The following is a 26,250-nucleotide window of genomic DNA, read 5'->3' as shown; positions in this document are numbered from 1 at the left end:
TAAAAGGATCAGAGACTCTTTTCGCACCACCAGATCTACATATGCTTCTTCTGAATCCGTCACCAGGCATGTTTTTACTCCACCTCCTTCTGTTCCTAAACCTTCCCAATCACTTCCTTCTGAACCAAAAATCAACTTCACTATACCAAATCCTTCTCCATCATCTCTTTCCACTCCCATTCTAAACCCCACACCTTTAAGTATTCTTCCCCCAACTACTTCTGATAAATCTTTCTCACTAATCCCCTTCATAAATACTCCATCCTCTTCACAACCTATATTTTCTGATACTCCATCCACATCAATCATTCCCTCAGATGTTCCTTCTTCCTCATCCACCGCACCTCCACCTTCTTTATCCCATCCCTTACCTATCAGAAAATCCAAACCCTACTGCCTTCTCTACCCTGACTACAAATTCACCTTCAATCCACCTGAACCTGAACCCTATGCCTACCTGGAACTGTTCAGACATGAGGTGATTAGCAGTTTAGACCTTCTGAAGGATGCCTTCCTAAATGGTCTGGATGATGTTTCTACAAGAAATCTCTGGAGAAGCTTTCGCCAGGATTTTCAAGTAGGAGCAATGGGAGTACAGAAGAGACTAGTGGCTGCTGCCCCTGGTTACCCTGGTTACCTTCTGGAGGGTGATAATGGTATATACTACCATCCTCTCAGAAATTGTGTTGCTGTTGAGGAGAAGCAGTTTGTGGATGAATTGGACGAAGCAAGACTTGCTGCTGCATTGGAAGCTAATCCTTGCAGGGAAATTGTGGTCTGGCGACCTCAATATCCTGTTCTGCTCGGAGACTTCAAGACTCTCTTTGACTTTCTAAGGGAAAACCCTTCTAAGAAAGACCCAAGCTTGGTCATTCCAGAAGTTGTTGACCCACCAGAAGTTGAAGGTCCTTCTGCCCCTAGGAATCTAGCTGCCATTCTTCAGGCACTTGAGAATGGAGATTCTGAGATTCCGGTTGTAGAATATGAAGATGCTTCTATGCAAGAAGCAGATGTAGAAGATCATGCTGCTGAAACAGTTCCTGTTAAGGAAAACCCTGCAAATGATCTATCAATGGAAGCTACAGATCACAATGCCATCCCTGTGGATAGAAGCTGTGAAGCTTCTTCTGATGAACCTTCACGTCTTTCAAGGACTCTGGAAGTTATTCAGAAGAACCAGGATGAGCAAAGCTCAGTCAATGAGGCAGAATGAGCACAACAATGGGGTTCAAGATATGCTGGCCAAGATCTTGTTGAAGCTAGGGTCATCTTAGATTGAGTCTTAGTTGTTTTGTTTTCGTTTTTTCTTTGCTGCATCTGTTTTGTGCATCTTCTCTGGCTTATCCTCTTGTACTTCTGTCTTCTTGAGCTTAAATGAAAGTTATCTTTTTCTTCCATCTGTTTCCTTTTGTTTTTCATCTGAATCTTTTATGTTTTTGATGTTATGACAAAAAGGGGGAGAAAATTGTGATAAATGATCTGATTAATATTATCAGTTACCGGGTAAAAAGGCCCCACATTTCTAACAGAACTTGCAAAGTTCTATGCTTTAAGTTTTGTTATTGCAGGAATTGAAGATCTCTTCAAGGAGAAGCAATTCTAAAGAATCAAGCTCTTGGATTCTTGAAGCAAGCTGAGTGCTATGAAGCTTCAGAATCAGAAGCAAGAAGCAAGAAGGAAGAATGTTCAGATATTCTGATGATAGAATATGCTCTGAAACATTATGTCCATTTGTTCTGATACATATTATGTGGCTCTGATACACATTATATGTTCTAACTCATTCATGCTGACTTTTGTCGTTTAGCGTTGTTCTGTAACATTTCAGGATGTAGAGATGCTCTGATGATGCTCTGGTACATTCAACAATGTTCTGATACAATCTAGCATGAAGTGATGTAAAAAGAAATTCAAGCTCTGAAGCTGTCCTGATGGAAGCAAGAATCAGAAGCTGTGAATGTTCTGAAGATCAAAGAAATTCAAGCTCTGAAGGTGTCCGATGGAAGCAAGAATCAGAAGCTATGAATGTTCTGAAGATCAAAGAAATTCAAGTTCTGAAGCTGTCCTATGGAAGCAAGAATCAGAAGTCATTAATTTTCTGAAGATCAAGCACTGTGAACGTCTCTACTGAAATACTCAGGGAAGTTTTTTTAAAAAAAAAATTCTTCTAGTATTAATTTCAGGGGGAGATTATTCATCTCAGGGGGAGATTGTAAATCTCAGGGGGAGACATATTCACATGCTTATACTTTAGCTGTGTAATTGTCTTTAGCCGTCAGCTCTTTTTGATCGCAAATTCATATCATTTATATATGTTTTTGTCATCATCAAAAAGGGGGAGATTGTTAGAACAAGATTTGTTCTGATCAATATTCTTAGTTTTGATGATAACAAGGATATGAATTTTGTATGAGATAATGTGGTACTCTAATACACTGCAATTTCCCTTTCAGGAAATATATATAAAGAGTATGCACAAATCAGCGCTCAGAAGCTTTGACTCAGAAGGTTCAGCATGCAACATCAGAACATGGTCTGGCAAGACATCAGAAGATGGTCAAAGCAGAATCAAAACATGGGTCTATGGAAGCATCAGAAGAACTTGAGATCAGAAGCAGAAGCACTGAAGTTCTCATTGAAGGATAGAAAAACACTTAGAAAGGGGGGGATTGAATAAGTGTGGCTTTAAATCTTGGACGATAAAAATAAATTGCACAATTATTTTTATCCTGGTTCACTGTTAACGAAGCTACTCCAGTCCACCCCCGCAGAGATGATTTACCTCAACTGAGGATTTAATCCACTAATCGCACGGATTACAATGGTTTTCCACTTAGTCCGCAACTAAGTCTTCCAGAGTCTTCTGATCACAACTTGATCACTCCAGGAACAACTGCTTAGTTCACTCCTAAGACTTTTCTAGAGTCTACTGATCAACACGATCACTCTAGGCTTAGTTCACTCCTAAGACTTTCTGCTCAGCCAACTGCTAAGACTTCCTAGAGTATACTGATCACACGATCACTCTAGTTCCTTACAACTTAATGTAATTCTAAGAGTTTACAAATGCTTCTTAAAAGCGATAATCACAACTGTGATATTTCTCTTAATCGTTTAAGCTTAATCTCACTAAGATATTACAACAGCAATGTAGTGAGCTTTGATGAAGATGAAGATTCTGAGTTTTGATTTGAACAGCGTTTCAGCAAGTTTGATATAAGTTGTTTTGGTGCAGAATCGTTAACCTTGCTTCTCATCAGAACTTCATATTTATAGGCGTTGAGAAGATGACCGTTGAATGCATTTAATGCTTTGCGTGTTCCGTACAGCATCGCATTTAATGTTATACGCTTTTGTCAACTACCTCGAGCCTTGTTCACGCTGTGTCTACTGACGTAGCCTTTAGTAGCTTTTAACGTTCCTTTTGTCAGTCAGCGTAGTCTGCCACGTGTACTTCCTTCTGATCTGATGTTTGTGAATACGACGTTTGAATATCATCAGAGTCAAACAGCTTGGTGCATAGCATCTTCTGATCTTCTGACCTTGAAGTGCTTCTGAGCGTGATACCATCTTCTGATCTTCAGTGCTTCTGATCTCATGTTCTTCTGATGCTTTCATAGACCCATGTTCTGATTCTGCTTCGACCATCTTCTGATGTCTTGCCAGACCATGTTCTGATGTTGCATGCTGAACCATTTGAGACACATCTTCTGAGCGCTGAATTATGCGTACTCTTTATATATATTTCCTGAAAGGGAAATTGCATTGGATTAGAGTACCATATTATCTTAAGCAAAATTCATATTATTGTTATCATCAAAACTAAGATAATTGATAAGAACAAATCTTGTTCTAACAATCTCCCCCTTTTTGATGATGACAAAAACATATATAAATGATATGAATTTGCGATCAGAAAGAGTAGACGACAAAAGACAAATTACACAGCTATAGCATAAGCATATGAATATGTCTCCCCCTGAGATTAACAATCTCCCCCTGAGATAAATAATCTCCCCCTGAAATAAATACTCGAAGAACTTTGATAAAAGACTTCCCTGATTATTTCGGTAGAGACGATCATATAAGCTTCTGCCTTCAGAGAATTCATAGCTTCTGACTTCTGCTTCCATTGGACAGCTTCAGAACTTGAATTTCTTTAGATCCTTAGAACACTCACAGCTTCTGATTTCTGCTTCCATTCAGGACAGCTTCAGAACTTGAATTTCTTTGATCTTCAGAACATTCACAGCTTCTGATTTCTGCTTCCATTCAGGACAGCTTCAGAACTTGAATTTTCTGGATCTTTTAGGACATTCACATCTTCTGATTTCTGCTTCCCTCGGATAGCTTCAGAACTTTGAATGTCTACCAACATCACTTCATGCTAGATTTGTATCAGAACATTGTTGAATGTACCAGAGCATCATCAGAGCATCTCTACATCCTGAAATGTTACAGAACAAAAACTAAACGACAAAAGTCAGCATGAACGAGTTAGAACATAAAACGTATGTTTGAACACATTATATGTATCAGAGCCATATAGGCTGAAATAAAGTATTAGAGCAAATAATGTATCAGAACCATAACATTATATATATCAGAGCAAATAGAATTTTGTCAGAACAGGATAGACAATGATATTCAAATTCTATTATCAGTGCTTCTGATCGTGCTTCTGATTCCTGAAGCTTGACAGCACTCAGCTTGCTTCAGTTTCCATGGTTTTGCTTCTTGTGTTTGCTTTTGAAGATTCACTCCACTTCTCTGTACCTGCAAAACACTTAAACCATATAGAACTTGCAGTTCTTGTTAGTGAATGTGTGGGAGCCTTTACCCAGCAACTGATAGATTTAATCAAATCATTTATCATTTATCTTCTCCCCCTTTTTGTCATAACATCAAAAAGAAATATTTAAAAAGATTCAGATGTATAAAACGACAAAAGAAAACATTTACTGGAATGTAAAAACAAAGAAACTTTTCATTTATAATCAAAAGATATTACAAAAGGTTCCTATGTTTAACAAGATGAAAAACATTCCTAGCAAATACAAAGTAGAATTTCCAAAGAGGAAATGACTACAAAAATTAAAAAAATACAACATTCGGTCAAGAAACTCAACATAGAAGTTGAGCATATCTTCCCACAACTCAAGAAAGTCTTCTGTCTTTGGATGAAAGTTGATAACAACATCAAAGCAGGATCTGTCTTGAGAGGTATTAGAAGAGCCATCCCGAGATGCACAGAGATCTGTCGCCTATGAGTCATGGAGCTTCAACAGACTTAGGGTGAACGCTAGGTTTTGAGAGAAGAAATGAAAAACGAGAGAGAGAGAGAGAGAGAGAAGAAAAAAAACTTTAAGAGGAAAACAGAGAGATAGGAAACCAAAAACCATTTTGAAGAGTATTTAAAAGAAAATGAAACGAAACGAATGATGAAAAACATTTAATGTTACGTGACGTGAGGAGAGATAATAAAGACGAATGAGGTGACTAGCACAGTTACCTATGGTCGGCGTCCCTTCAACTGCATGCGCGCTTATCCATGAATAGTAACGACAGGTTTACCATCCCGAGATAAAACGTAACAGCTGTTTTGCTTTAAAAGAGGTTCTGAATCAACTTAGACAATGAAACGTTAGTAATAACCGAATCATAATTTCTAAAAGAATTCAATCAGAACTTCTGATTAAAAGAAATGTTCCACATTCATTTCAGAAGATACTCATACATGAGAATTTCTCATCTTCTCATTCTGGGCATAAATCCATACTGATGTTCTTCAGAATGAACTTAAACCTATCTTCAGCCAGGGGTTTTGTAAAGATATCAGCCCATTGATGGTCTGTATCCACAAAGTTTAAAGAAATAACACCCTTCTGAACATAGTCCCTTATGAAATGATGTTTAATCTCAATATGTTTAGCTTTTGAATGAAGAATAGGATTCTTAGATAAACATATAGCAGAAGTATTATCACAGAATATAGGAATGTTACTCTCAAATATCTGATAATCTTCTAACTGACTCTTCATCCAGAGCATCTGTGTGCTACAACCAGCAGCAGCGACATATTCTGCTTCTGTGGTTGATAGAGCAATGGTTGCTTGCTTCTTGCTGTACCAGGAGATCAAATGACTTCCAAGAAATTGGCAACTTCCTGAAGTACTTTTTCTTTCAATTCTGTCTCCAGCATAATCAGCATCGCAGAATCCTACTAAGTTGTATTCTTTAGATTTTCTGTAAACTAAGCCAACATTAGTAGTACCTTTCAGATACCTTAGAATTCTCTTAACAGCAGTTAAATGAGATTCTCTAGGATCTGATTGGAATCTAGCACACAAACAAACACTGAACAGAATGTCAGGTCTAGAAGCAGTCAGATATAGAAGAGATCCAACCATACCTCTGTATAACTTCTGATCTACCTTTTTACTTACCTCATCCTTACCTAGGATGCATGTTGGATGCATAGGAGTTTTGGCTTCTTTGCAGTCCAGAAGATTAAACTTCTTCAGAAGTTCCTTCACATACTTGGTTTGGTGAACAAATGTTCCTTCTGATGTTTGATTTATTTGTATTCCAAGGAAATACTTGAGTTCTCCCATCATGCTCATTTCAAACTCAGCCTGCATAGACTTAGCAAACTCCTTTCCAAGTGTAGCATTAGATGTTCCAAAAATAATATCATCTACATATATTTGACAAATTAAAATATCCTTTTCAAAGGTTTTACAAAAGAGAGTAGTGTCCACTTTTCCTCTAGTGAAACCATTATCTAGAAGGAAAGAACTTAAGCGTTCATACCAAGCTCTGGGAGCCTGTTTCAATCCATACAATGATTTCTTTAGTTTAAACACATGATTCGGAGACATAGAGTCTTCAAAACCCGGAGGTTGATGGACATAAACTTCTTCATCTATATAACCATTTAAGAAGGCACTCTTAACATCCATCTGATAGAGAGTGATGTTATGTTGAGTGGCAAAAGAAATTAATAGACGAATAGACTCTAACCTGGCCACTGGTGCAAAGGTTTCTGTATAGTCAATCCCTTCTTGCTGACTATAACCCTGAGCCACCAGTCTGGCTTTGTTCCTTACCACTTCACCTTTCTCACTGAGCTTGTTTCTGAAGACCCATTTTGTACCAATTATATTGAATCCATCTGGTCTAGGAACAAGATCCCAAACATCATTCCTTGTGAACTGATTCAGTTCTTCTTGCATAGCAATTATCCAGTCTGGATCTTCTAGAGCATGATCAACAGAAGTTGGCTCGATCAAAGATACAAGACCTAATTGACAGTCTGCATTGTTCCTAAGGAATGCTCTTGTTCTGATTGGATCATCCTTCTTTCCAAGAATGACATCTTCTGAATGACCAGAGATGAGTCTGGATGATCTTCTGACAGATGGTTCTTCAGAAATGCTTAGATCCTCCAGAGAAGCTGATACTTGATCTTCAGATTCTTTGCTTCTGAGAAGCTCTGCTTCTGATGCGTTGCTTCTTGGCTCAACAACTTCTGATATGTCAATATCATAACCTGCAAAATTATCAAACTGCTTTGGTTTTTCAGAACCAAGCTTATCATCAAACCTGATATTGATTGATTCTTCTACAACCAATGTTTCAGTATTGTATACTCTGTAGCCTTTTGAGCGTTCAGAATATCCAAGAAGAAAACACTTTTGAGCTTTGGAATCAAACTTACCAAGATGATCTTTAGTGTTCAGAATAAAACATACACATCCAAAAGGATGGAAATATGAAATGTTGGGCTTTCTATTCTTCCACAATTCATAGGGAGTCTTATTTAGAATAGGTCTGATAGAGATTCTATTCTAAATATAGCATGCAGTGTTTATTGCTTCTGCCCAGAAATGCTTAGCCATATTGGTTTCATTGATCATGGTTCTGGCCATTTCTTGCAGAGTCCTATTCTTTCGCTCTACAACTCCATTTTGTTGTGGAGTTCTAGGACAAGAGAAATCATGGGCAATACCATTTTCTTTGAAGAATTCTTCAAAGGATTTGTTCTCAAATTCACCACCATGATCACTTCTGACCTTTATGATTTTACACTCTTTTTCAGATTGAATCTGAATGCAGAAATCAAAGAACACTGAATGAGTCTCATCCTTGTGTTTTAAGAATTTTACCCACGTCCAGCGACTATAATCATCTACGATGACTAATCCAAATTTCTTTCCTCTGACAGATGCTGTTTTGACTGGTCCAAACAGATCAATGTGCAAGAGTTCTAATGGCCTTGAGGTAGAAACAACATTCTTAGACTTGAATGCAGGTTTGGAGAACTTGCCCTTCTGACATGCTTCACAAAGAGCATCTGATTGGAATTTCAGATTAGGGAGTCCTCTGACAAGATTCAGTTTGTTAATCTGAGAGATCTTTCTCAAACTAGCATGACCTAATCTCCTGTGCCAGACCCACTGCTCGTCAGAAACAGACATAAGACAAGTCACCTTCTGACTCATAAGATCTTGCAGATCTGTCTTATAAATGTTGTTCTTCCTCTTGCCTGTAAATAGGATTGAGCCATCCTTCTGATTTACAGCCTTGCAAGACTCTTGATTGAAGATTATATCATAACCATTGTCACTTAATTGACTGATAGATAAGAGGTTATGTGTTAATCCTTCTACAAGAAGTACATTAGAGATGGAAGGAGAGTTACCAGACTTTATAGTTCCAGAGCCAATTATCTTGCCCTTCTGATCTCCTCCAAACTTGACTTCTCCTCCTGACTTAAGCACCAGGTCTTGGAACATAGACCTTCTTCCTGTCATGTGTCGCGAGCATCCAGAGTCCAGGTACCATGACATGTTGTGCTTTGTCCTTCTTGCAGCCAAGGATATCTGCAATAGGAATAATCTTATCCTTAGGTACCCACATTTTCTTGGGTCCTTTCTTGTTAGATTTTCTCAAGTTCTGATTGAACTTGGGTTTTACATTATAAGCAATAGGAGGAACAGCATGATAATTCTTAATGTGAGTTTCATGATATTTCCTAGGTTGTGTCACATGCTTCTTAGTGTGTGTTATGTGAAAACTTTGTGCATGTGAGGTGTGCCTAATATCATGAGAGTGGCCATACTTGAACTGATCATACAATGGCTTGTATGTAATTTTCATTTCATCAACAGGTTCAAGTTTGTATGGGGTTTCACCCTCAAAACCAATGCCAACTCTTTTGTTTCCAGACACAGCATATATCATAGAAGCTAGCTGACTTCTGCCAATACTTCTAGATAAGAACTTCCTGAAACTTAAATCATATTCTTTCAGAATATGGTTTAAACTAGGAGTGGATTTTTCTGAATTAGAAGGAGATCCAACATCATTGGATAATTTTAAAAGTTTATCTTTCAATTCAGAATTTTCCAATTCAAGCCTCTTTGTTTCAAATTCAAATTGCTTTTTCAGCTTTTTGTATTTGAGACTAATCTGAGACTTGAGTTCCAGCAGTTCAGTTAGACCGGAAACTAACTCATCTCTAGTAAGTTCAGAAAATACCTCTTCAGAATCTGATTCTGATGTAGATTCTGATCCGTCATCTTCTGTCGCCATCAGCGCACAGTTGGCCTGCTCATCTTCTGAATCATCTTCTGACTCATCCCAGGTTGCCATAAGACCTTTCTTCTTATGAAACTTTTTCTTGGGACTTTCCTTCTGAAGATTTGGACATTCATTCTTGTAGTGTCCAGGCTCATTGCATTCATAGCACATGACCTTCTTCTTGTCAAATCTTCTTTCATCAGAAGATTCTCCACGTTCAAATTTCCTTGAACTTCTGAAGCCTCTGAACTTCCTTTGCTTGGTCTTCCAGAGTTGATTTAGCCTTCTGGAAATCATGGACAGTTCATCTTCTTCTTCAGATTCTGATTCTTCAGGATCTTCTTCTTTGGCCTGAAAAGCGTTAGTGCATTTCTTGATATTTGATTTTAATGCAATAGACTTACCTTTCTTTTGAGGCTCATTTGCGTCCAGCTCTATTTCATGACTTCTCAAGGCGCTGATAAGCTCTTCCAGAGAAACTTCATTCAGATTCTTCGCAATCTTGAATGCAGTCACCATCGGACCCCATCTTCTGGGTAAGCTTCTGATGATCTTCTTCACATGATCAGCCTTGGTGTATCCTTTGTCAAGAACTCTCAATCCAGCAGTCAGAGTTTGAAATCTCGAAAACATCTTTTCAATGTCTTCATCATCCTCCATCTTGAAGGCTTCATACTTCTGGATTAAGGCTAGAGCTTTAGTCTCCTTGACTTGAGCATTTCCTTCATGAGTCATTTTCAAGGACTCATATATGTCATAGGCCGTTTCCCTGTTAGATATCTTCTCATACTCAGCATGAGAGATAGCATTCAGCAAAACAGTTCTGCATTTATGATGATTCCTGAAAAGCTTCTTTTGATCATCATTCATTTCTTGCCTTGACAGCTTTGCGCCACTGGCATTTACTGGATGTTTGTAACCATCCATCAGAAGATCCCATAGATCACCATCTAGACCCAGAAAGTAACTTTCTAGTTTATCTTTCCAGTATTCAAAGTTTTCACCATCAAATACCGGCGGTCTAGTATAACCATTGTTACCGTTGTATTGCTCAGCAGAGCCAGATGTAGATGCAGGTGTAGGTGTAGACTTTTCACTTTCATCAACCATCTTTTAAATGAAGCGTTTTTCTCTTCCTGAATCTTTTCTAAACACGGTTAAGTGCTTGCACCTTAGAACCGGCGCTCTGATGCCAATTGAAGGATAGAAAAACACTTAGAAAGGGGGGGATTGAATAAGTGTGGCTTTAAATCTTGGACGATAAAAATAAATTGCACAATTATTTTTATCCTGGTTCACTGTTAACGAAGCTACTCCAGTCCACCCCCGCAGAGATGATTTACCTCAACTGAGGATTTAATCCACTAATCGCACGGATTACAATGGTTTTCCACTTAGTCCGCAACTAAGTCTTCCAGAGTCTTCTGATCACAACTTGATCACTCCAGGAACAACTGCTTAGTTCACTCCTAAGACTTTTCTAGAGTCTACTGATCAACACGATCACTCTAGGCTTAGTTCACTCCTAAGACTTTCTGCTCAGCCAACTGCTAAGACTTCCTAGAGTATACTGATCACACGATCACTCTAGTTCCTTACAACTTAATGTAATTCTAAGAGTTTACAAATGCTTCTTAAAAGCGATAATCACAACTGTGATATTTCTCTTAATCGTTTAAGCTTAATCTCACTAAGATATTACAACAGCAATGTAGTGAGCTTTGATGAAGATGAAGATTCTGAGTTTTGATTTGAACAGCGTTTCAGCAAGTTTGATATAAGTTGTTTTGGTGCAGAATCGTTAACCTTGCTTCTCATCAGAACTTCATATTTATAGGCGTTGAGAAGATGACCGTTGAATGCATTTAATGCTTTGCGTGTTCCGTACAGCATCGCATTTAATGTTATACGCTTTTGTCAACTACCTCGAGCCTTGTTCACGCTGTGTCTACTGACGTAGCCTTTAGTAGCTTTTAACGTTCCTTTTGTCAGTCAGCGTAGTCTGCCACGTGTACTTCCTTCTGATCTGATGTTTGTGAATACGACGTTTGAATATCATCAGAGTCAAACAGCTTGGTGCATAGCATCTTCTGATCTTCTGACCTTGAAGTGCTTCTGAGCGTGATACCATCTTCTGATCTTCAGTGCTTCTGATCTCATGTTCTTCTGATGCTTTCATAGACCCATGTTCTGATTCTGCTTCGACCATCTTCTGATGTCTTGCCAGACCATGTTCTGATGTTGCATGCTGAACCATTTGAGACACATCTTCTGAGCGCTGAATTATGCGTACTCTTTATATATATTTCCTGAAAGGGAAATTGCATTGGATTAGAGTACCATATTATCTTAAGCAAAATTCATATTATTGTTATCATCAAAACTAAGATAATTGATAAGAACAAATCTTGTTCTAACACTCATGGTATCACGCTCAGAAGCACTTCAAGGTCAGAAGACAAGAAGATGCTCTACACCAAGTTGTTTGACTCTGATGATATTCAAACGTCGTATACACAAACATCAGATCAGAAGCAAGTACAAAATGGCAGGCTACGCTGACTGACAAAAAGGAACGTTAGAAGCTATTAAAGGCAACGTCAGTAGACACAGCGTAAACAAGGCTCGAGGTAGTTGACAAAAGAGTGAAATATTAACTGCAATGCTGTGCGGAATATGCAAAGCATTAAATTCTCCCAACGGTCATCTTCTCAAGTGCCTATAAATATGAAGTTCTGATGAGAAGCAAGGTTACCGATTCTGACGAATTCTGTGAATACAAACTTGCTGAAACGTTGTTCAAATCAAAGCTCTCAAACTTCATCTTCATCAAAGCTCACTACATTGCTGTTGTAATATATTAGTGAGATTAAGCTTAAACTTTAAGAGAAATATCACTGTTGTGATTATAGCTTTTCAGAAGCATTGTAAAACTCTTAGAATTGATTACATTAATTTGTAAGTAACTAGAGTGATCAAGTGTGCAAGGCCGTCACAAGTTTTTGGAGGCCCTGTGTAGATTAGCTGCAATTTAACCATAAAAAAATTATTAGAGGCCCTATGTACTCATGATTTAACCTACCAGATATTTTATGAGGCCCTATTTAGCTATAGTTTAACTATGGAAAATTTGAGGCCCTGTGCGGTAGCCCGCTTTGCACGCCCTCAAAGACGGCCCTGCAAGTGTGATCAGGATACTCTAGGAAGTCTTAGCTTGTGTCTAAGCAGTTGTAACTAGAGTGATTACGCGGTGGTCAGGATACTCTAGAAAGTCTTAGCTTGTGTCTAATCAATTGTTCCTGGAGTGATCAGGTTATGATCAGGATACTCTAGAAGACTTAGTCGCGGACTAAGTGGAAAACCATTGTAATCTTTTGAGATTAGTGGATTAAATCCTCAGGTGAGGTAAATCACTCCAAGGGGGTGGACTAGAGTAGTTTAGTTAACAACGAACCAGGATAAAAATAACTGTGTAATTTGTTTTTATCGTTCAAGTTTTTAGACTACACTTATTCAAACCCCCCCTTTCTAAGTGTTTTTCTATCCTTCAAGAAGTAGTGCTGGGAAGTGATTAGGCGAGAATTTGTAAACGGGGGGTTTAGCTTTGAACTAATACTACTGATGATGGACTTCCTTCCTAGTTTGGTATCCCTATATTATGTGTTATTTGCACTGAGTATGGTTAACAATTCATTATGTTATTTATCATTCTGTCATTTACTTTCAATTTTGATATGTGTGATGTAAGTCAGTAAATGTTATAACATCCGTCTTGACATTGTGTGTTGTTAGGACATTTGTCTTGACATCTGTTGTAAGTGCCATAATTTCATAAAATAATGAACCCTGAATCAAAATAAAGATCTGTAAAAGAAATTGAGATGCTCTTACAATCAAATTACAAGATGACAAACTAATTTTCTGTTACCTTTTTTATTTATCCTAACATCCACTTCAATAATAAATACCACCACTCAATAAGTGAAGCACAAATTACAATAGTTTCTTCCCAATTTAAACATTGTGTCACCATTCACAGCTCGTGCTTAATAAGATTTAGTATATACTTTGTATGTTGAAAGTAATTGGTATCAGAAGTTAACTTATAAAGCCAAGGTCTGCATTATTGTTTGCAGTAAAATCATTCTTATATGTGAGACCATATAGTCAAAAATAAAAATGCAGAAACTCAAATTGTTGAAAGTTGTTATAAGTAGAGGCAAAAGTACTTGAATAGACAAAGGGCGGTCTCTTCAAAACAAGAAATAATGGACTCTATCACTATAGGAAAATTTTGTTTCTAAATTATTAGATTATATATGCACAAGTAAATATGCAAGTTCAATTGTGTTTGTACGACATCTAATACTAAATCACCGAGTCCTGAAGAAGCTATAGGACTTCACTTTATCATTGCATATTTGTAACATCACTCAAGAAAGGAAAACTATGAAATCTATCATGTCAAGTAAGTTTCAAGGGATTAGAAATCAACAAAAGATCTGGAATCCTAGCACCATGGATGCGACTATCACAAGTTTAATATTGAGCAAAACAATGCAAGGCCAACATGATGTTGAAAGCAAAGCTTGAACATATTAATAAAAAAAGAATCATCTATTAAGGTTCTATCTTAAAACTACAAAGTCCCAACTTACTGCGAAACTTTTTTTTTAACTTCATTTGTTTCAGAACAGTCTATAATACATTTCAAACTACATTTTATCTCAACATACAGAGACCACATAAAATACTAGACATAAAACTTATTGAAAATCCATTTATTGCTCAATCACTATTCCTTTCCTTGTCCCACAAAACTGTAAGTCTTACACAATGTAGTTCGATATATTTATGAAGTGCAAAATCGATCCCAGAAATTGAAGACTATCATAAATCAATTTAGTCTCTGTCATCAAATGTTGTGTTGGCACATTGCTTAGGGCGCGATCAACTAAAATATGTTTCCTAAAATCTATTTAATCCTTTAGGAGAAACATGATAAGCAAATAGCATTTTCTAGTATTTTACTGTCAAAATCTGAAACCAAAGTAATCTATGTATAACTAAAATTGAAAACATCATACTACAAAAGATATAACACAATCTAAATATAAATTTAAATAATCATATGCATAAAATAGAAAACACGTCTTCAATAACTTAAAAAATTATAAAGAAAAAAAGGTTAGAAAATTGATTTACCTTGCTGTAATTGATGGGTCTCATTAAGGTCCTCCTCAAAAAATAAGGAGATCAATTTTCCTTTCAACCAGTCTTGCATGTAAACAAGCACTTCTGCTATTTTAGGTGTTAGACAATTGAGATAATCACTAACAACCCTTTTACGAGTGCTGAAAGCTGACTCTGAAGCTACAGTAGAGGCGGGAATGGCCGACGCTTCTTGATATATGCTTTCCATAACAGGATATAGAGTTAAGTTGGCTTTCCACCATCCCAAGATTTCAAACTCAACTCTTTTATTGTATGGTACTCGTGCTTCTTGTAGATATGATTCAATTTCAATCTTAAGATCATACTTATGCCCAATTTATTGACTGTAGTGGCGGGAAATATTATCATCATCGTCATCCTTATTTGGTGGTGTGTCTAGTTGGCTAGATTGAAAGTCGTCAACACCTTGATATTGAGCATAAACTTTTGAAAGAGAAGACTTCGATTTTTTTTAAGTCATCAACCTTTCTAGTGTGAACATATAAAAGACTAATATAAAACTCAGCAATAGACAATTTCACCCTTGGATCAAGAACAAAAGCAATCAACAGTAAGATGTTTATTGTGTCAGGATTTCCCCAATACTTGTTGAATTTATGTTTCATCTTCTCCACCGTGTTTTTTATGTGCTCATTATCACTCTCTAAATGCTTATTGATCCCTTTTCCAATGGATAATACATCTGGCTTATATGAAGCATTAGTGACATATAATGATCTAGACAAACAATTTGTAGATTTGTAAGAAATCTCAAGCAAGGGAAGCACTGATGCAACATATGTCCAATCCTCTTTCTTAACTACCCCATTTGTTTTTGTCCATTTCTTCGCGGAATATCTTATCTCATGCATAGAGCAAATCAAAAACTTTTTGATACTGTAAGGCAGCCTTCAACATTGAATAAGTTGAATTCCATCTAATTTCAACATCAAGGAAAACAACACTTTTGTATGAAACGTTTTCCTGCACTGCATATTCCATAAATTTGGCTAGTCTGCTAGGAGAAGATTTGACATATTTAATGTAACACCCTTCTAACCCACAAGGAATATTCACAATATAATACGAATTAACATCAAATAAAATCACCAACAAAGGTGTCGCATCGTTATAAAAACATCACAAACAATAGTCATGCTTCGCAGCGGAATTCATAACTTAAACATCTTTAAAGTTAACTTCATAAACATTAATTGGACATCATGATTCATGAGTCACAACTCAAAACATCAAAATCAAAAGGTAAATCAACTCAAATCATAAAAAAGAACATAATAGTTCAAAATATAACGACCCCATCCCCGATGTTACATATCAAAGAAAGACTCCATTCAATCTAAATTATGGTAAAAGGATATCATGAAGCTATCCTTAAACTTCAACAGACTACTCCTGATTACCTGCGTGTTATCCACGTGGAGGCAACATTCAAACAAAAATGGTGAGTATTTCATAATCATTATGTTAGACATAAGGAATATGTATATTTGTTGTATACAAATAATCGACCATACATATACTGATACAATGTATTCATCATATACGCATACTTACCCAAACCTGCATATCATCGCCTATTCACAACGTCACCTTATGATTCAATGACAATTATCAATTAGATATCCCATATCACAAATAATAAATATCATCAAACCACACATCATCATAACAATACAATGCAACAACAATGGACTCATGCATGTGGTACCAATTCGTCACTGATGAATCTGTCATCGTTCTCCAAAGATCCCCTCCATAGGTTCGATTCTCGCTTGGAACCGGAGCTCATCAAGAACTTGCACTCAATCCGCACAATGGGATTAAGGGCCATCACTGGACCAAGGTCCTACAACATCACTAGACTTTCGTCCTATAATTATGCTATGAATGCATGATGCTCAACTTCACAAAATCAACGACCACAGCTAGTCAAAATGGCATCATCATTCAAATATTTATCAAAGTCACATCATCACTCAACATACACGTCATAAGCATCTTATTCAACTTAACACACAAATCACCAAGTAATCATGTTACCAATCAACACAACAACATTCACCACAATCAAGTATAGGACACAAGATTTCACAAGGTCAAGTTTCATATAAAATGCTTTCTAAACCTACCCATTCGTGCGCAGTAAATTCCAGAAAATTCCGAAAAATTCTAATAAAATATAAGTCACCATATTCTGGAATCATTTTTCAAAAATATAATTTTCAAATTTCAGGGACCGTGCTAAGCACGGCCATACCGCGCTAAGCGGACTCCTCTCTATCTTGACCGTCTTTTTATTTTTTAGAGCGCACTAAGCGGGCTCCACCATGCTAAGCGGGCCCTGCCATTCTGCAGAAAGTTCCAGCGCGACCTGCATCATACCAGACACAATCTTTTGCCTAAAAACTGATTTTAATCGTTAATTTTCTGCGATTTAAGGCCTATTAACCTAGTTCTAGCATGGATTAATCATTTCAAACACCAAATTACAACCATTCAGTATACTTCCAATGAATATTCATCAAGCCTTAAACCTTCAAATCCTTAACAACGGTGGATTTGAGTCTAATTCATATTATCAATCACCAATATAACAATCATCATCATCATACAACATATTAATCATGCAATCAGAACCAACCATCGTCATAAATCATCAATTTCATCAAGAACAACACAAACCCCAACATATAATTATCATTCCATTAAATCAAACATAATAATTAGGATAACCCCCTTACCTTATATTTTTATCTTGATCGATTATCTTCCCAAATTCTACAGTCGTTCTTCTTCTCCTCTATTACCCTAACTATCTCTTCTCTTCACGTTTTCTCCAATTCTACGACTAATGAGTTTCTCTCCCTTTTTCTCCTTTTACCTAGTTAGCATTAGGACCCTTTTTATGAATTTCCTCATTTGCCCTTACTAACTTATCTCACCATATCTCTTATTTTATTAAATTAATTAATAATGCTAATTAGAAATTATATTATTCTAATATTCTAACTAGCACCTTAATTCTACTACCCCGCACACATCAACATAACATCACACATCACACATTATCAACTATAAATCACCGTGATTCATATAATCACATTAAAAAAATCAAAAAATCAATTAAATAATTAAATCCAAACATCGGGGTGTTACATTTAATTGCATAACAAATTTTTTTATGCAACTTTTATCCTCCTTCAATCTCAATTTTACAATTAAATTCAAGATATGCGTACAACAACACATGTGAACAAATTCCCCATTCAAAACAATATTACTCGAAGAACTCATTCTTACGTTGAGATACTTAATCACAGTGGTGTTTGTCGAAGCATTGTAAACCGTTATGGTCAAAATTTGACTTAACCCCTAATTTCTTAAGTAATCATAAATATATTTCCCAATCATGTGACCCGAGTGCCCCGTGATTTGACAAAAGTTGATGATTTTCTTATGAATCTTCCACTCGTTGTTCACAAAATGCACGATCAAACTCATGTAACTTAAGGTTTAAGTTGAAGTCCAAGTGTCAGTGGTCAAACAAACTCTTCCACAATTTGGAAATAATTTTTTCAATTTCTCATTTTCTTCCAGGTAAAGTGCCTAAATATCACACCTCAATGTAGACCGTGATGGGATATAAAACTGAGGCTGCAAGGTGATCATTAGCTTTCTAAGCACTTCATTCTCCACAAAACAAAATGGAAGCTCAGAACACACAAATTTTTTCACAAGTAGCGCTCGACATTCCTCTTGATCAAATTTAGAATAGCTTGACGAACAATCTACTTTCCCTTCTGAAGTGGGTTTTCTCCTTTTATTTGGTTGGGGCTTGGGATTTATCATTATCATAAATAATGCATATATTTAGATGAGTCAGCATGCCACTTGTTCCATTACTATACTTAATTAAGACTCCACGATATTGATATTTAGCTTTTTTTCTCATCACATTCCACTGTGGTGAAGTGGTTTCACATATCAGACCGTAATTGACGCTTTTTTTCATTGGGATGTGGTGGAAATATAGTTTCTTCATGAGGGATGACCGAGGTTGTAAGAATTGTAATCTTTATATTCTCTGTCATCTGATAAAAAATCAATAGACAACACAATGTAAATAAAGTATTAATCAACCTACCAAAATACTTTGCGGCATTATGTGGAGGTAACAAAATTAAGCACATTATATTAAAATCACCTATCTTAGTGTGAATGAATATTTTAATCAACCTATCAAAATAGAGCATTACAAAATATTTGGCTTTCACCATTGTGAAACTTTATGCGCAATAAAACCCCTGACTATCAGTTAAAAAGCCGAAATTTTACCATTGCTAGAAGGCACAATGCTCACTTTCATCAGATTTTTCTTTTAATATGTAAATTACCGAAGATGGGGGAATAGAAAGACTAGTAAATATTTAAGAGCAAAAAAGAAAAGAATTAACAGGATTTGAACAATAGTTGTTTGAACAACCAACTTTGATATAATTTCTGAGTCAATTGACCAATCTAGTTTTAGCTACTAAGCAAAGGTTCAAGTTTCAATTATTCATAGATCATTTTCATAACTAAAAAAGATGAACCAAAACAAACTTCAAAAGAAAAATTAACGCAATGAGCTCAAACTAACATGGTTGTAATCGAAGTAGTCGCATCGATTCAAGATAAAGTTATTGAAAGAAAGCAAACTTCAAAACTAAAATCAATCACACTAAATGGAATAAACTTTACCCAAAATCTAGTGGAACTACGCCCAAAAGTTCTGTCATGAAACAATAACATAAAATAGAAACAACACAATCACGTATAAAAAATACATTGAATGAACAATGGGTATAACTTGAACAACGGGAATTGACCTATTATTGAACTCAGTCACGTATAATAAAATTGATCCATTATTGAACTTAGACAACTTGAATAATGGGTCTGTATAATAAAATGGATAGACAAAAGCATGTGCATGTCCATTTCTAATAAAATCAACTGAAAAAACACAGTCATGTATAAAACATACAATGAGCTGAAATATGGAAAATATTAGAAGATGAAGATGAAGCAAGTTGAATGGATTGTTAACTTGGATTTAGAAATTTTGGATCAATTTGAGGATTTTTTACGATTTGGGGTTCTTCACCAATTTGGGGGTTTAGGGTTCTGGGTCATTTTTTAGTTCTTCAAAGTTCCTATGATTCAGAAGTTAGAATTTAGAAATATTAATTTGAGGCTGCATAATTTTTTATGGGTTCAGCTAAGATCCATTTTAGATTGGATAATTTCTTATTGGTTTGGTTCTAACACTATTATTAAAATACAAGTTCGGTTCAATAACCATTAATAGTAACAGTTCGGTTATTTTAACTCCAGTTCGGTTCAGTTTAATGGTTTGTTTGAACAACCCTAATGGGGCTGGTGCAACAATGAGTATATTAGAATTTTTAGTATTAGATGGAGCGCCCATATAGTAGATTATTTTAGAAATTGGTAAATTACAAAGTTCCCCAAACTTCTTAATAGTGAGAGAAATTTGAATTTTTCAAACCTCTGATGTGATTATTTCTTTATCAAATTTGAGATTAACGTAAAATGTCTTGATTAACGTGAGATGCATCTTCCTGATTTGATGCAAATAAAATCATTTACTTTTGCTTGATAGAGATTTATGAATAACTTAAACCTCGTATAGTAATTTGCATCAAGGTAGAGCGGTTTGTGAAAGTAGCGGTCGAGAAAATCTTTATGGTGGAAATTCTCTTGAATTTTAGAGGAAAAAGCATTAGAGTCATAGAAATTTGATAAAGTGTTTCCAAAATCGAGAACCCTCTTGGTTGCCATTTGATAATGATGATAGCAAGCATGAAGTGTAAAATTCTGGTATCAAATATAGGATGTCAAATGAGATGTCACGACACTATATATGAGTTATGAAGACGAATAAGAACAATAATAATGAACTTGCAGAAAGTAAATTACACAGCGATATGTTTATTCAATTCAGAACAATTCTTCCTACTCTGGGGGATACCAAGTCAGGATGAAATCAATATTCGATAGTATCAATTTGAAGTTAAATAGTCCCAGTTTATCCTTCTCACTTAATCACTACCCTTCCTATGATTTCTACTTAAGTCTCACCTAGGTATGAGGCCCTCCACAAATCCCTCCCAGTCACAATCCCGTGACCAAATAAAATCAAATAAATAAAAAATAAGCAAACTACTCCTTGATGCTTCAAAGCTTACGAGGATGCAAATACTCTCATGCCTTAAAAGCTTTGGATATCAAACAACATTAAACACCTACAGGTTTGTGAATGTACATAGTGGAACACTTATGACCTAATCCCTCAGACTAGAAGCCGTACCAGAAAATAAAGATTCACTGAGCCTTTATAGAGCGATCCCTAGCAATCCTGATCACGGGCGTGTGCCACATAAAATAGGGTTCTCGCACAGCTAAGCTGTTAAGTCAGTTTAAGTAACTGACAACCCAAGACCTAAAAATAGAAACAAACTAAGACATTTCTGAATGCTTCAGAAAACCTGCAATGTCAAGACATCTGTTATGACATCATCACAACTATTACACAATAATTTAGCCAAAATTGCTGCCAACACAGAACCAACAAACTCCCCCTTTGGCAAACTTTGGCTAAAACAGATTCACACATCAGAGTAAAAAGAATCTCCCCTTCAACATGCCAAACAAGCATAGAAAAAGAAATAAACCTATCTGGCAATGTATATCTAGCAACGTATCAACTATTACATAAACGCCTCCCCCTTTTTAGCCACAATATGCCAAATACAGTTAATGGAGACAAAAGAAAGCAAATATTATGTTTTTCAAAAAATCACACACATTATTCTTCCTCATCAGAATTGGAAACAGAATCACCATCATCATTATCAGAAGCAGTTGTATTGCCCTCCACATAATCATTAGAGTTTTGTGTATCATCTGCTTCTTCAGCTGCTGTGCTAGTCCCGATTTTGTCAGCTTGCTCAAGACTTTTGATAAGCTTTTCAATGTCAAGCTTCCTTATGGTGCTGGTAGAAATGATCTTATCCAAGTCCTTGCAGGTCTCCTTCAGAGCTAGAATGGTATCAGTAGTGGCGAGCAACGTTTTCTCCGCAGATGTTAAGATAAGATCTGCAACATGTTTCCCTGCAAAAAGTTTTTCGTGAAGAGATAGCGAGGATTCTCTCTTGCAAGCCATATTAATTCCTAGCAAAATACCAGTATGTTGACTGAGTACAACACCACAAATCAAATGAAGGAAATGCTACAGGCATCTTGGTAGCATTTGTAGATGCATGTCTCTCAGTCTGATAAAAAATATAAGTACCATAGTCGAAGTTAGTTCTAGTGCCAACCGCATACAGGAACTTCCTAATCCTACTGCCACTGTTGATGTGTGATTGGTGGGAACCCAATTTATAGCTCCAATTTTGTGCAGATTGTTATTATTGTCATTAGTATCGGAGGAATTGGTCATAGGTGATTGCTCATTTTCCTCAATAATGGTGGGGGGAACAATATGTGCAAGAGGATGAGTAATCCCAACCACAAGAATATCCTCACACAACACTCTATTAACTAGACGGCTAATAGCCTCATCAACTTATCTACTCTCTTATTTGAATTTATCAAGAACAAGATTAGAGGAATTACCTTTACCGACAGAGGGTCCTTCAGAGCTTGGTGCATGAGAGGTTTGGGATTCCTTCGATCCCAAGTTAGCGTTGAAGGATGAGGGGACAACAGTAATCGCCTTTCCAAGATTCCTGTCTGCAACCTAACTATTAGAGAAAGAAAGCCGACATTGTTTCTTCACCCGTAGAGGTTCCGGAAGAGGATCCAGTCGAATGTTGAGACATCTTGCAGAACTTTCAGTTAGCAATACAGCAAGAAAGTAAGGTTTCTTTTCTAATGTGGAAGGTGAACTAGTTGTTGAAAGGAGAAAGTAAATAGTTGTGCCGAGCGGGAAAATATCTTAAGTAATTTTGAGGGTATTGGTTTTGATAAGCCCACAACCCAAGTAATTTACCGGCTTTTCTGCACCCTATTAATTGCTATACTCTCTCATCAGTGAGGGCCCCTACTCCTTTTTTAAAAACTTGTGTTTTGTGACTATGTTTCTACCCCAATTACTCTATGATAAGGATATCGAGTCCTCTATCTGCTTTCTTTGAAGGTCATTAGGACCGTTTTGTCTAGCACTTGAATTCAAATGTTTAACGCAGTGTTGAAACACTTCATATAACGTTCCACTAAGCAAGGCATCATTGACATCATTTTTGGAACTCGTGTAATTTTTCTTATTTTGGAGTCTTTGACATGATGAGTAGTAAATTGGATTATGAGGAATCCACACATAGCAGTTATTCTTCAACCTAACACCTATCATAACAACTTCATTTTTTTGTTAATTACTTGGCACTCGAATTTGGTGAAGTTGATTCTAAGCCCTTGATCACACAACTGACTTATACTTATTAGGTTGGTAGACAATCCTTTAACCAGCAAAACATTATTAAGATTTGGAACTCCTGAACATTCTAGTATTCCAGTTCTTATAATTTTTCCTTTGGAGCCATCTCCATACGTTACATTCTTGGAAGGGCAAGGTTTTATACCTACCAACATATCCTTGTTATGGGTCATATTCCTTGAACATCCACTGTCAAAATACCATTCCTCCTTGGCCAACTCTCTTACTGATGTATGTGCCATGAGGTTAGTAGTAGCACTTTTGGGGACCCAACGTTGCACCTTTTTGTTATTGACTTCAGTCTTGTTAACCTTAAGGTAGGGTCCAGACTTTGGAAACCCGTGCAGTCTGAAACAGAAAGGCCTTATGTGTCCAGGTCTTCCATAGTGATGACACCTCCAATGTTGGAACTTATTCTTGGTGTGAGTGGTTCTTTTCTTGTCATGATGTTGAGGTCTCTGATTTGACATCTCGGGACTTGACTTAGGGTGTGAGTAGTCTGCACCAGGAGTTTTGTTCTCTTTGAATCCTAACCCCCACATGTCTCCAGTCATTCTTCCCATTTGAAGAATTTCATCTAATGAGTTAGATCCATTATTTAGCATCCTTAGAGCTTTGTGTACTCTGTTAAGTTCAGACTTCAGAGAGCTTACTTCTTCTTTCAATCCAGAGATGGTTTGTAGGAGCCCTCTCTTTTATGCCTTCAGAATGTTTATGGACTCTTTTTGACTCTGGCACAGTTTTGAACTTTTGAAAAATAGCTCTTAATATGATGCAGCTAATTTATCATAGGTTAGTTCCTTTCCATTCGAATTTTCAACTGCCCCCACCTACATGTTAAGGCTTTTACGGACTTGGCAGATTCCTTCATATGATCATTCTTAGTGACCTCTTTGTTTCTGGACTTTGAAGGTCTCTCTATTTGTTTCTTAGAATACGTATGACATTCGCTTTTGTTGTGTTCAAACCCCTCGCACACGAGGCACTGAGGCTCCTTCCCTCGAGAGTACCCCATAACCTTCCTGACTTGTCTACCAAGCTGAGCTATAGCATTGGCTAACTTTATTCCAGTCCTTGAATTATATTCCTCTGCTTCATCATCCGAGATGGCTTCGAAGGTTATACTCTTGTTCTCCAATTTCGATCTTCCTATGATACTTAGCTCAAAAATCTGTAGAGATCCAACAAGTTCGTCTAGCTTTAAGTGGTTGATGTCTTGACTTTCTTCTATGGCTATGACTTTCATTTCAAATCTATTGGGAAGAGATCTCAGCATTTTCTCACCAACTTAGATTCAGGAATCTTTTCTCCCAGTACACTTAATGCATTTGCTATCTCCAAGACATCCATGTGAAACTCATGAATGCTTTCATCTTCTTTCATCCTTAGATTCTCAAATTGAATGGATATGAGCTGAAGTCTTGACATTTTCACTTTAGAGGTGCCTTCATGTGTTGTTCTAAGGATCTCCCATACATCTTTGGCCACTTCACATGTGTTCACCAGCGTAAAGATGTTCTTGTCAATTCCATTAAATATGGCATTTAAGGCCTTAGAATTGGCAAGTGCAAGTTCGTCTTCTTCTTGATTCCAGTTTACCTCTGGCTTTAACACATTCGTGGGTTGATTATCTTCTCCCATAATAACAGGATGTGTCCACCCTTTCAGAACTGCTTTCCAAACCTTGATATCTATAGATTTCAAGAAGGCCACCGTTCGAGGTTTCCAATAATCATAATTGCTTCCATCCAGAACAGGTGGTCTGTTCATAAATCCAACTTCCTTGTCCATCGTACCAGAAAGTAACCTCCCTAGATCTCACTCAGATGCAGAGCAAAGTGCCTGCTCTGATACCAATTGAAATTCTGGTATCAGATATAGGATGTCGAGTGAGATGTCACGAAACTATATATGAGTTATGAACACAAATAAGAACAACAATAATGAACTTGCAGAATGTAAATAACACAACGATATGTTTACCCAATTCGGAACAATCCTTCCTACTCTGGGGACTACCAAGCCAAGATGAAATCAATATTCGATAGTATCAATTTGAAGTTAAACAGTCCCAGGTTATCCTTCTCACTTAATCACTACCCTTCCTATGATTTCTACTAAGTCTCACCTAGGTATGAGGCGCTCCTCAAATCCCTTCCATTCACAATCCTGTGACCAAATAAAAATCAAATAAATAAAAATAAACAAACTACTCCTCGATGCTTCAAAGCTTACGAGGATGCAAATACTCTCCTTGCTTAAAAGCTTCGGAGATCAAACAACATTCAACACCTACAGGTTTGTGAATGTACATAGTGGAACACTTATGACCTAATCCCTTGGACCAGAAGCCGTACCAGAAAATAAGGATTCACTAAGCCTTTATAGAGAGATCCCTAGTAATCTTGATCACGGGCTTGGGCCACATAAAATAGGGTTCTCACGCAGCTAATCTGTTAAGTCAGTTTAAGTAACTGACAACCCAAGTACTAAAAATAGAAACAGACTAAGACGCTTCAGAAAACCTGCAATGTCAAGACATCTGCTATGACATCATCGCAACTATTACACAGTGATTTAACCAAAAATTACTGCCAAAACAGAACCAACAAAGTGGTAACATAAGAAGGCAAGTAGGAGAAGAAAATATTTCGAGATGAAGGAAAAAAAAGGAGTGTACCTTTTTATTGCCATCTTGTAATCGATTAGGATAAGATCCAAACAAAAATTTTCAATGTTGACTGATATATTATTAGGGTTGATTGAAAATTGATTTGTCATTTGATATTTTTTGCTATTTTCGTACTTTTAATCGATTAAAATCTTATCTCAATCAATTAAATCATCAATTTTTATTGATTTCCATCAAAGCTAATTGATTTATAATCTCTTTAGAGATTGGCTTTTGAATTGAGTTTATAATCATT

The 26,250-nt window shown here is 36.6% G+C and overlaps 1 pseudogene; it reads right to left on the bottom strand.

Annotated features, from left to right (window-relative positions):
* Positions 1 to 15,663: 15,663 nt before the first annotated feature.
* On the bottom strand, positions 15,664 to 18,669 carry LOC131654139 (zinc finger BED domain-containing protein RICESLEEPER 2-like; annotated as a pseudogene).
* Positions 18,670 to 26,250: the final 7,581 nt, after the last annotated feature.

The sequence above is a fragment of the Vicia villosa genome, linkage group LG1 (assembly GCF_029867415.1).
Source record: "Vicia villosa cultivar HV-30 ecotype Madison, WI linkage group LG1, Vvil1.0, whole genome shotgun sequence".
Classification (NCBI taxonomy): Eukaryota; Viridiplantae; Streptophyta; class Magnoliopsida; order Fabales; family Fabaceae; genus Vicia; species Vicia villosa.
The sequence above is the reverse complement of the archived record's forward strand: the minus strand, read 5'-3'. Positions and strand labels throughout refer to the sequence as shown.